Source organism: Dermacentor variabilis, chromosome 10 (genome assembly GCF_050947875.1).
Source record: "Dermacentor variabilis isolate Ectoservices chromosome 10, ASM5094787v1, whole genome shotgun sequence".
NCBI classification, from domain to species: domain Eukaryota; kingdom Metazoa; phylum Arthropoda; class Arachnida; order Ixodida; family Ixodidae; genus Dermacentor; species Dermacentor variabilis.
This window is the reverse complement of record NC_134577.1, coordinates 120,798,983-120,810,778: the sequence shown is the minus strand read 5'-3', so window position 1 is coordinate 120,810,778 and position 11,796 is coordinate 120,798,983. Positions and strand designations below refer to the sequence as shown.

The following is an 11,796-nucleotide window of genomic DNA, read 5'->3' as shown; positions in this document are numbered from 1 at the left end:
CGTGAAAGTAATGTCCGCATTACAGAATAATCCAGCTCAAGTACCAGAATTACGCTAATTCATACGTTCTTTATTTCATTTGGTGAATACAACTAATTTCCTCTGTGTTGTTTTTGGTGTCTGTTAGTTGGCTTTTTATGACATTAATAAAAATGAGTCCCCTCGGTTTACCATTTTTCTTCTGGTTAGTTACATAGCGAAGGTCTCGAATCAGGCAACATTGATGCCTTCAGGTAGCCCGTGTAGGTTTGTTGGCCAGTTGCCTTCACCCAAAAAGATCACGTACTCGTGACGCCTGCGGCCGAAAGGGTGTTCCACATCCGCCGCCAAAGTCTGTGAGTGGTGGCGCTGGCTAACACTCCCAGAGTTATTTCTAGTAGCAACACATAAATACCCCAGAAAGTGGTTGAGAAGACGGCGCCGTGGTAGCTCAATCGGTAGAGCATCGCACGCGTAATGCGAAGACGTGGGATCGTTCCCCACTTGTGGCAAGTTGTTTTTTCACCCACCTTCATTTCCATTAATTTATAATTACTTTATTTCAGTTAGTCAATACAAGTAATTTTCCCTGTGTTGTCCTTGGTGTCCTTGTTATTGGGCTTCTGATGATATTAATAAAAATAGGGCCCCTCGGCTGTCCTCCTTTCTTATCGTTCACTACCTGCAACAGGTACATTTTAGGAATTCCATAAAACTTAAAAATTAACGCCCCGTGTAAAGACCTACGCACTAGACCCGCGAATCAGATTTTCTGATTGTCGAGCGTACTCGCCGCTATCTTGTTCCCCCAATAAACAAATAGCTTCGTGATTTTCATTGTGCCACTCTGATTTTTAACCCTAACGACAACGTGACAGTATGCAAACAATAGAGCGGTATTTCAATGTTTCACAAGGAATTCTGTGTTACAATTGCTGAGAAAGGTTGTTCTGACCTATTACTGTTGTTATGTATTATTGTTATATCAATACTTAAGGCAGTTGTTATGCAGTGTTAACTGGGAATGGCTAAGGCGTTCTCCTTCTAGTAGAGTAACGTGCTGCGAAAGTGAAAGGCCTCGAAGGTTTAATGTTATGGTGACCGTTGCCTTGTAGAGACAGAGAGAGAGAGAGACAGAAACGTTTATTCTACGAAACAGTGTCCCAAGCGAGGCCAGGTATCACCCTGAGGTTGGAAGGTTCCTTAGTCCAGGAACTTTTTGGTTTCGACTGCCCTCTTGCATCTGCTGAAAGAAGAATTTAAATTGCGAAAAACAATTTGGTCTTGAGTTCAAGGTAATCCACTCTACCTCAGAAGGGCTTTTATACATGTTCGAACATACAGGAAAAATAAATCGTGCGGCTTTAAACCGAGCCCGGCTATGTCAGCGTCATCGCAGCGACTCTACCAAGGCGAGTGACGTGGCCTCATGCAGTCCCGCAGACATCCCGCGGTTCTAGAGTGTCCGGGATTTCTGCATCGACATGCCGCACATCCGGTTCATCCAGCTGGACAGCCGCTTCCTTCTCACAACGTTCCAGACTGCGGCTGCGTTCAAGGCTCCGGTTGCCACCCCCCGGCTTCTACGACGACTTGCGAGTAGCCGGCCCGGCTCACTATGTCAGCTCGAGCGCTCAGTCACAACCGCTCTCGCCATTTGAACGGTCACGTCATTCCGTGTCTTGTCGTCCCAAATCGCCTGCGCCCGCTCGTGCCGATCGTCAGCACGCGCCCGTCGCAGCATCAGGCCTGTACTCGATTCGTGAGCCTCCTCCCCATCACGTGACCACTCCTTCCAAGGAATTCACTCGGCCCGTACTTTCGGCTGTTATACGGCCCGCGGCTCTCCTTCCTTGGACGTTCCCGCAAGCTGTCCGCTTTCCGTTGGCGGCGCCTCACTCATCAGCGATACAAAGGCTTTCCCACCGGCTCCACAAAGAGCAAATTTCACTCTTTGGTGCACGGCGACGCCACAAGCACAACATTCGCGATGCGTTCAGCGACCACCGCAAGGCTGATGCTATCGGCATCCGAGATTTCACCGCAAGCAGCATAGGCGAGCCTTCCGATGTTCTGCCCTCACACCGTCCATGGATGCATGGCCTACCGAAGTTTTACAGGAGCCACTCTGCCATCTGGTTTCTTCATCTCGAAACACTTCTATTTCAAGAACGTGAGAACACTTGCGCTATCTCCACGCAAGTCCAGACGGTCTACATTTGGACTTTCGACTTCTGTAGGCCCGTGCACCTATGAGAACCTGTGTTAAGTCACGATTGCGGACTATGGAATCCCTGTGGCTGCGCCTCGCTCACAACCTACGCTGCCGGTGCTGCCTGGTACCTTTCTCTCGGATTGCTTGAACCCGACACTATCAACGACGGCACCATCTGCACACTTTACCTGTACTTATAACCATTGGACTTTCTTTCAGTCGTGCTTTGCACTAAGAGGGGGGCCCTGTAGCGGCGCGACTAGTGCCTCCAAAGTAGGTGAAGAAGAAAGGGGGCCCACGGGCTGGTAGCGCGAGAATAGAACACGCTAGCGTGCTCGATCTGAGTGGCCCCGGTGTCGGCCACTCCCGAGATCCCGCGACACCATGGCTGGCCGGCCTATATGAACATTGGCTACGGCGGCTACCTCATCGCGCCGCCTCCCATAGTGTTAAATAGGCCAGGCGCACGAGAACATTAACGAACAAGCTCCACTATTTGACACAAAGAGGGAATGTCGCTGCGGTAACACTTCTTGCTTGACCGCTGTTAAAGGCTCAAGCAAGATCGTTTTTTCACTGTTAATAACTTTGGAATGAATATATCAAAACTTGTGTCATGTTTAGAAAGTGTTTCATGTACATATGCCTAGAAAACTCAGCAGCTGTAATTTGTAAGTTGTTATGCGTGACGTAAAGTAAATAGGCAAGAATTGATGTAGCGAAACTTCCTCGATTAGCCAATTATGCATTTCAATGTTATTGTGCAGGAAACGTGCACGTCCTCGTCCGTTTGCAAGAACAAGAACTTGAATTGTGATATCTGTCACAGGCGCATAGACAAATTTTTGCACACGCTGGGAAAGCATGCCCGTTATGTCAATTTTGTCAGTAAGCTATCATCTTTATTCCTGTCTATGTAACTTCAGTACCACAGTGTGGCTAAAAAGGGATGGCAGCGGAGAACACGAGATGAGCTGGCAAATAAAGAATAAAAAGGGAGAGGAGGAACGCCAAAGGCAGGCAGGGAGGAACAGAAAATTGAGAACAACTCGAGCGGAAGATGTGGGTTCCCCGAGAAGGCCCAGGACGCACAGTGAGTACGGCTATTGAGAATGGCTTAAGTAAATTTAGAGGACCGCTGCAGGAAACGCCGTTTTCGTGGTTCAAGATCTGCGCTGCACCATGCTAGCGTTATGAATAGGGATGAGCAAAAAATGTTTGAACCCATTGGAGAACGAGCTCTTGTAAAGCTGATTCATGTGTCGTTTCACTGTAAAATCAGTAGCGCCTAATCTCCACAGAAAAGGAAGTCGGCCTGCTTTGATGCAGTAAAAGTTACTGCTTCAAGAAAGTGGCTTTCACGTCACTTTACTGTTCCTCGGGAAATCACATATGCGGTCGTTCAGAACCTTCTTTTTGTCTTAATTAAGGCCGCAACTACGAAGCAGGCGAGTGAGATGTTTTTTTTTCTGTCCTGTATAGTTTCGAGCCAACGTCTGCCAACGCAATTTTTGAAACATTCTTTTTTATGCTGTAGTCTTCATTTTGGGCTCCTGGTATTCTACACAGTCGTCGCTATTCAGACCAATCCAGACAACTTATTTATTTATTTATTTATTTATTTATTTATTTATTGGCATATACTGCAGCCCAATATAGGGCTGTAGCAGGAGTGGGAACATTACACATTACTATACATTACACATTAAAGAACCACCATAAACACAAAAAGATGAATGATCAAAAGTAAGCGCTTTACATGTTAGCGAAGGGCCTACCAGTGGTAGGTATGAAATCTTTTAGTGGTAGTGAAAGAATGTTACCGGGTAGAGAATTTTAAAGTTCTATTGCACGTGAAAAAAAAATGTACTTGAAGGTGTTAGCAAGCACATAAATTGGTGTTATGTTCAAGGCGTGGGAGCTACAGGTAGAACTTGTAGAACAGGTAGAACTACAGGTAGTTAGTAAATGTGATATAGTGTGAATCAGAAAGACCAGAGGTGGAGTTAATATTTGCATATAAATGTTTTAAGGCTTCAACGTGATAACGTGAAATTAATGTTTCCATGTTCAAACATTGTTGAGCCTGTGTTGGTGAAAAAGTGCGGCTGGAATTTTGGCAAATCATATGGGTAGATTTTCGTTGAACGTTATTGAGTGAGCTTATTTTACACTGTTTGTAGGGGAACCAAACGTCAGATGCATATTCTAGAACAGGGTGAATTAGCGTTTTACATAAAAGCAGTTTGGTATCGCGGGGGGTCTTTGCTAAAGTGCGGCGCAAATAACCTAGTTTTTTTTAGGGTTTCCTGTTAAGATAATCAATATGTTTAGACAATGAAAGATGTTTGGTTAGAATGATATTTAAGTATTTATAATGAGATACTCTTTTAAGTTGGATGCCATCCAGAGAATAACCGAACGACAGGGGGTTCTTTCTACTGGAAAATTACATCACGACTGTTTCACTACAGTTGATGTTCATTTGCCACGTTTTGCACCAAGCGCAGAAAGACATAAAGCATTGGGCAAGATGGTGGTGGTCATCAATGGAGTTAATGTATTCGTATAATGCTAGTCATCTGCATAAAGTCTTATTTTAGTTGAGGTGCTAGGAGGGGGAGTTCTAGGCAGTATCTTAGACGGGTATTTCCATGCTTCGCTGTATTACACGTTCCTGCCATGATTTGCTGATGTCATTAACTCTCTAATTTTCAAGACAATTTGTCCATTCTGCAGTTCAATTAAGGGGCGCTATAACGTAAAACTATTCCAAACTTTTCTATTCCAATTTTGCTATGAGCCCTCCACGATTGGTCGAAAACTTTTTTCGACCACGCCAACTTCACCTGTCTGTCACGCGACGTCACGAAAACCGCGATACTTCCCCATCTTATATAATGTGTACACACTGATTATGCATGATATGACAGAAAAAAGAAAAACAGTTATTTCTGATTCGACCCATTTTCTCCATTAGCCGTGGGCTGTTGGTAAAATGTTTTCGGGCTGCACCCACTTCACCTGCCTGTCACGCGACGTCACAAAACCGCACAAACTCACCGCGTCAAAGTGACGTGTACGTGATAAAGATGCATTAATACGCCGAGCAAAACTGAATTTTCTTCGGAATAGCAACAGGCTGCCCCATTCCGAAAGGAACAAAAGATGGCTGCCGCCGATCACTGAGACGCTGGCTACTCGCACCTGCCGGAGAGCACGGGTGTATTTGCGTATAATAAATCTTCTTGCGTGGCCCTGTAGCGTTTTCGAGCCCTTTCGGCACGTTTACCACCTCATTCTGCCAACTCTTCTTTGCTGAGCGTCAGTTTTAGCGTCATTCTTAAGCTTCCGTTGCATGCCGCCGTGATTTTCGACCAGCCACCAGAAGCTAAGTAAGGGAAAGCCGGCCAATCGCAGACGCCGGCGCCACCCTCTTCATCCGGTTATCGATTTCCAGTGCACTGGCTCTGCCCCAGTGAATCCCTCTCCACTTGAGCGTTCTCCTCGCCTCTTGTCAGCCAATTAGATACGACAAGCCGCTCAGTTTCGGCAACGTTATTCGTTTTTCAAGCAAACAAAAGTGACCTCCTATGAACGAGAAGAGCGTTTGATTGGTCTGTTCAGACAACCCTGCGGGTGACCACCCGGTGCTTGCGTCGGTGGTTACGCAAATTTGACGTCAGGAGATTGGAATAGAAACATATTGGAATAGTTTTACGTTATAGGGCCCATGGTCACGCTATTAGGTTTTCGAACATATACTAACCCCCAAACTATTCCGCACTTTCAAAAGACAATTGCATAATGAACCCATATAGGTTTCAAGTTCCCGTCAGCAGGGCCGCCATGAAATGCATTCCGATTTTTTTTTCATTTTGACTTCATGAGCTCAACCAAGCGGTACTTTCTTTACCTCGCAGCATTTTCACGTAGATATCACCGGTTGAGAGCTGAAGGTATAGCGAAACTTATTGATAATCCTAAGATATCAAGTACCCCTGGCCGCCACAATGTACCTTCTAAACTGTTGAAGAGCACCAAATCAGTTTCCAGCTTAATATTGCAAAGCATTTTCATAAGTGTATCGTCACCAGCTCAATTATCATGGACGAATGAATTAGCCATGTTCTACTTGTGCATACATCAGGCAGCCGTTCCGATTCACCGAATTGTCGCCTTTTTTCCTTCCCACGCACCTGCTGTACACTTATGGAACATGTAAGATGTTACCACTTAGCTTTTCACCGAGATAACCGCTCATCACTTTCTTCCTCATCAGCGTGGTTTTCACCTAGGCCTGTTTTGTAAAACAGCATTTAGAATTTTACGCTGGCATTCCCATAAATCTCGATTTTCCCTTCGAAGCTAATATAACATTTAGACTCCTGTAAGACATGTCAGTGCGTTCCACACCGTAGTATAGGGACCAAACTTTCTTGGTTCCACCTTGACCGAAAGATACTATGATGGATTGAATGCTTCCATTCAAATCGCGATCGCTATGCGCAGTCATCGAAACCACGTCTCGGAAAGCAAGGAAGTGACCTCCGCCATTCCTCAAAAATCGGGCCGTGAGGAAGACGTATTATCCATCAGCCTAATGTATCGTCATTACTATCGTCAATCTGACTATTGGAAGATAACCAGCTCTTGTATTGGCGCATATTGCCTGAAATCGATAATCTATTCCTACAAAATGATCTCAATAATATAGCTAGCTGGTAGTGGCGCTGGCTTATGGTACCCAATATGTTCAAATGTAGGTGCGCCTGTGTCTCCCCTGTAAGAGAAATAATAGCGCTTATCAATAATTCCTTAACAACACCTTATGCATACCCCTACCTGGGTATCAAAATCTGGAGCCAATTCACGTGGTATAATGACATTCTACATCTCGCTGCCTACTGTTCAAGTCACTCCACTTGATCGAAAAGTGGCTAATAACGTGACACTCTTGTACCCACAAGCTTGCCTAAAAAAATTTCATCCGTACTATATTTGAATATCCGTTACAAATTCGGAGCCCTTTGCATGCCACATAATAAATCGTTGTTTTGGCACGTAATCCCGCAAATTTAATTTTAATTTTCAGCCGTCACTAAACTAACCGTAGTAGTACTTAAGGGGTGCTCATCTACAAGTTGGTAATATTTGATTTGGCTAAGTAGCGCACTTGAGAAAGCGCGTTCACAGAACATGAATGATCAGGAGACACGCAGGCGCTGGTGTCTGTGTGTGCCATCATTCCTGTTAGTGTGAAAGTGTTTTAGGGTGAATGCTTATTTGCCTACTTTTCAGGGTTTGGCGTGGCTGCATGGGTGCGGGTGATGTTGCTGGGGTCGCTACCTCTGCCAATATATTTGTGGTATACAAAGGTCTGGGCAGAATAAAAGTATCGGTGAACGAGCTGTATGCTGGCCAACAGGGTGGCGGAATGGGCGCCCCAATTCTATTCCATTCCGGGGAATTATAACTTCACGGAGTTCTATTCCTTTCAATTCCTTGGAATAAAAAAAAAACTTAGCCCATTCCCACTCCGGGATTGGCCGGGCAGTTCAATTCCATTCCTGCAATTCCTCAACGTAGGAAAAGCGTCTTGGTAGTTTTATCGAGTTACGATAAACGCACCATAAAGCTGATGTCATCAGACGCGTTAAGAATAGCAAAAATATGCAAAACATGTTGCCAAGGTCGAGGGATATTATCTTGGTCACATATCTCGTGCAGTACACGATGATGATGATCATCATCATAATCAGCCTATTTTATGTCCACTGCACGACGAAGGCCTCTCCCCGCGATCTCCAATTAGCTCTGTCCTGCGCCAGCCGATTCCATCTAGCACCCGCAAATTTCCTGATTTCGTAGCACCACCTAGCCTTCTGTCTTCCTCTACTGCGCTTCCCTTCTCTTGGTACCCCTTCTGTCATTTTAATGGTCCAACGGTTATCTAATCTGCGCATTACATGACCTGTCCAGTGCCATTTTTTCGTCTTGATGTCTATTAGAATATCGTCTATACCGGTTTGCTCTCTGAGCCAAACCGCTCTCTTTCTGTTTCTTAACGTTATGCCTAGAATTCTTCGTTCCATCGCTCTTTGCGCAGTCCTCAATTTGTTCTCAAGTTTCTTTGTCCGTCTCCAAGTCTCTGCCCCATATGTCAGCACCGGTGAAAAGCACTGATTGTATACCTTCCTTTTCAATGATAACGCTAATCTTCCAGTCAGGAGCTCATGATGTCTGCTGTATGCGATCCAATCCATTTTTATTCTTCTGTGAATTTTCTTTTCATGGTCCGGGTTCCCTGTGATTAGTTGACCTAGGTAAACGTATTCCTTCACAGACTCTAGAGGCTGACTGGCGATCCTGAATGGAATTCTTGTTCCCTTGCCCGGTCGTTCATCACTATCTTTGTCTTCTGCATATTAATCTTCAGCCCCACTCTTACACTCTTTCTGTTAAAGCCCTCAATCATTTTTTGTAACTCGTCTGCAGTGTTGCTGAATAGAACAATGTCATCGGCAAACCGAAAGTAGCTAAGGTATTCGCCGTCGATCCTTACTCCCAAACATTCCCAGTTTAATAGCATGAATATTTCTTCCAAGCACGCAGGGAATAGCACTGGAAAGATTGTGTCTCCTTCTCTGACTCCTTTCTTTATAGGTATCTTCCTACTTTTTTTGTGTGTACAACCACCGTACTAATTTCTGTAGGGGCAGTTCTCCCGCTATATACATATAGTATTTGCATGGTTAGCATGTTTTAACGGCTTGCCATGTTTTAATATTGCTTAGGCCTAACTGCATTATTGCTAACATGCTTACATGTCCTCGTGATTTTTAAATGCTGCAATTATTGCTGCAAGCAGTGCAAGGTGCAAAGAAAAGCTTTCTTTTTGTTTTATTTATCGAAATTTCGCAATAAATAGTCATGAGCTAAATAGGCACTTCGCCCTTTAGTATTGATAACACGAAGCGTAAATGACGGCTGTTTCGACGTTTAGTTCTAAAAACAACAAAAAAAGAAGAGATAGAACAATTGCCTTGTACCTAACTAAAAGTGAGCTGCTCGAAAGAGGTGCTTGCCAGCCGATTTCGCTTCGCCGTCATTATCAGGAATACCGTAGAAAGCACGCATTGAGTGCACATTAATGCACCTTCTTATTCTTTAGGAATAAGTGTCATGCACGTAGTGCCATTGTTACGGCACTACGGCTGGTATTATCTTAATAAAATGGGCTTCGTAATTCAAATAAACATATTAGAAGCAGACTGCTGCCTGGCTGACTGTTCTTACATGCCAGGCAACTGTGTTTACGGGCAGAGCGATTTGTACCAGGAGTGACCTATGCAGGATTACATTTTCCCAGGAGGGGGATTATAATTTATAAAAACAAAGATAGGGCAATCACGAAAGCAGGAAAATAGCAAGGAGCACAAAATACAATAAGACAAAAATGGCTTGAACAAGGAATCAACCAAGCACAAATATTTTAAAATGTAACTTAGGGAAACCGTGGGCATTCTCTACATGGTCTGCCAGTTTTGTTTTTGTTTGTCTTTAAAGGTATTTCAGAACGGTTGATTGACGTGGTGAGAACAGACCTTGAAGTCGCGTAAGCTTGGTGCCTTGCCACTATTTGATGGGAAGCAAAGTTCGTGACCTCGGCCACGGCAGCAAATGCACCACGAATTTCCAAGATGAAAAACTGAAGCACGCTCGAAAGTTCCGCTAAACATGAGCTGGGGGTAGTTGCATAATAAACCTTATAGCACCGAAACTGTAATTAGCACTTTTATCTGCCCTTACTTTTCAAACTGCAATTATTATCTGCATACGTTCTTTGTCCATGCATTCATGGCAAAATTATTTAACAAGGCTTGGCCTAAACACTTGTTCATGAAAATAGTGATAAATGAATGACGCATCAATGTACATCAGCTGAAACCAATATGTTATTTATTAGCGCATACCTGCCGAATGGCGTCTTTTACGGGGAGCTGCAGGCTGTGGGCTGTGGCCAAATCAAAATTGCTCCAACTGATGGGACTCGCTTAAAAACAATTTGGTTAAGCGTTCCGGGAAGTTGTCGAAATAGTCATCATCATCGTCCTCTTCAGTCTCCCACCCGGTAAATGCAAATGCCTCTATTAATGATCAAGCGTTATTTGTCACCACGCGAAGGATCTGGAAAATGAAATGAAAACAATTAAAGGAGGCGAAATCGTACGCCAATGCATATTTCATCTTGTCAGCGATGCTCCACTGCAGCAACGCTGCGTCATGCTCGGAGCGGAGCCGAGCAGCTGTGTAAGTCACCGTCAGACGCTGAGGAGGTACGTGTGATCCGTGGAGCCGCTGTCCGCGAATGTTGCTTTGACAGCCAGAAAGCCCTTCGCAGACCGCGACGCCCACACGTCTTGTGCGATACAGGCGTACTCCGCTGCTGCCAAAGACGATGATATTTTGGCTGCAGCACTGATACTTTCCCGGGCAGGAATTTATTTCTGAGGTCACCCCGCGATGGCAACTTGTAGCCCGGGATGGCGACCTGAATCTGAAAAAATATAAAGCAGTTAGGCGGATTATAATATCATCAAACTTACCCTTACGAATTGTTTCAATCCTTCCCTCTCGACAATACGAAATGACCACGTCAGTGCAAATCATGGTGATTATGGTGTCGTCAAGAGCAGCCTTTCGATGATAGATGAACAGGCTCAGAGCTGCACCCAGCGCTGAAGGCCGACGTTATCTTCGGCTGGCTTGCCAGCCCTTTCTCTTGTTGCGTGTGCTCACGTTCGTGCCTTCTTTTTAGGTGCCGAATCGAATTAGATGAAACTGCGACCACAACATGTATAGTTTCGGAGCAAAGCTTGCAGCGTACAGCTTGTAGCGTACAGCTTGTTTGTTTTCTTCGCGCGTAATTTCAAAGATTTGTTTCCAATGTGCCATCTTGGGGGTCTTACTGCGTGCGTGAGCCGCTGGGCGGAGAAGCCAGTGCGGCAGTGCGTTATGGAAGCCCTTTTTCTTTGCAAGAGAAGGCCGGAAAAGAAAACCCAAGGAGATGCTTCGAAGCATTGTCTACCATTCACAGCATGAGCGAAAGAAAGAGAGAGAGAGAGAAAGCAAGGACAGCAAAGGCAGGGAGGTCAACCAAAAGAACACCCGGTTTGCTACTCTACACTGGGGGTGGGAGAAAAGGGGAATAGAAAGAGAAAGAAAGGGAGAGAGTAAGCACTGAGTGCGTGTGCGAGGGACACTATACACAGGCACACTATAAACGGTCTCTTAAGCAGGTGCACTTCAAGTATTGCACTAGTGCAATACTTGAAGTGGGAACCGAACCAGGTGGGAACCGAACCCACTACCTAAGCTGAATTGGTAGAGCATCGCACGCGAAATGCGAAGGTTGCGGGTTCGGTTCCCACCTGCGGCAAATTGTTTTTTCATCCACTTTAATTTCAATTATTTATCGTTTCATTATTCCATTTATTAAGCACAAGTAATTTCCCCTATGTTGTCCTTGGTGTCAGTGTTTGTTGGCTTCTTATGATATGACTAATAAAAATCGGGCCCCTCGGTTAACCCCCTTTCTT

The 11,796-nt window shown here is 44.9% G+C and overlaps 1 non-coding gene across 1 annotated transcript; it reads left to right on the top strand.

The window, feature by feature from the left end:
* The first annotated feature begins 419 nt into the window (after positions 1–419).
* On the top strand, positions 420–491 carry TRNAT-CGU (transfer RNA threonine (anticodon CGU)). Its single transcript has one exon. It is a non-coding gene; the product is annotated as a tRNA-Thr (tRNA).
* The last annotated feature ends 11,305 nt before the right edge of the window (positions 492–11,796 follow it).